This window comes from Myotis davidii, unplaced genomic scaffold (assembly GCF_000327345.1).
Source record: "Myotis davidii unplaced genomic scaffold, ASM32734v1 scaffold991, whole genome shotgun sequence".
Taxonomy (NCBI): Eukaryota; Metazoa; Chordata; class Mammalia; order Chiroptera; family Vespertilionidae; genus Myotis; species Myotis davidii.
In genome coordinates this window covers 700,765-701,416 of record NW_006283137.1, presented here as the reverse complement: position 1 = coordinate 701,416, position 652 = coordinate 700,765, and the positions used below count along the sequence as shown (strand labels likewise).

Here is a 652-nt window from a genome sequence, read left to right as displayed (position 1 = left end):
CCACTGGCTGGGTGTGATGGTGATGGGCTGCCAGCCGGTGTTACCTGACTTCGTGGTTGTCTCAGGGTCACCTCCGCTGCCCGCCCTTCCCGCCCCAGCCCCTCGCACGAGGGCAGAGCCGTGCCCTGTGGGCACCCTGTGTGGCCTCGTCCTCAGCCCTCGTCACATGCCGGCTTCCCGTGACCACAGACCGAGAGCCTCTTAGGCAGGACTTTGTCCCTAAAGGGTCAGCTTCCCAGCACCCAACACGGGGGTTTAATACCTGGATGAATGGGTGTGTCACGCTGCGTGTCAGCCTATGACAGGAACACAGTGCCATTCCATCTGCGCGGATGCCAGAACATCCGTGTGCCTGCCACGACTCCCCCCCTCTCCGCCCCTGCCTGGGGGTTCTGCCCCATCATCCTCAGGAGGGTGCCCCAGCCCCAGGCTCCCCGGCGCCCTCTGCTGGCTGGGCAGGTGTCCTGTGGACCTGGTGCCCTCGCTGGATGGCGACAGTCCTGGCCGAGGCCTCTGCCCAGGAGTGGCCCTGGGCATCGATGGGAAGGCGAGGGAAGGGCCGTGTCTCTTGGCTCCCAATGCCCGTGGCCCACGTGGATGTGGCTTTGCCCTGCCTCCCCCTCTGGTTGGGGAGCCGCTGCCCGGGGTGCAC

At 66.6% G+C, this 652-nt stretch overlaps 1 protein-coding gene across 2 annotated transcripts in view; it reads left to right on the top strand.

Annotated features, from left to right (window-relative positions):
* The window catches only part of LOC107182813 (WAS/WASL-interacting protein family member 3), a 138,180-nt gene that overhangs the window by 7,211 nt on the left and 130,317 nt on the right, over positions 1-652 (top strand). The window lies entirely within an intron of this gene.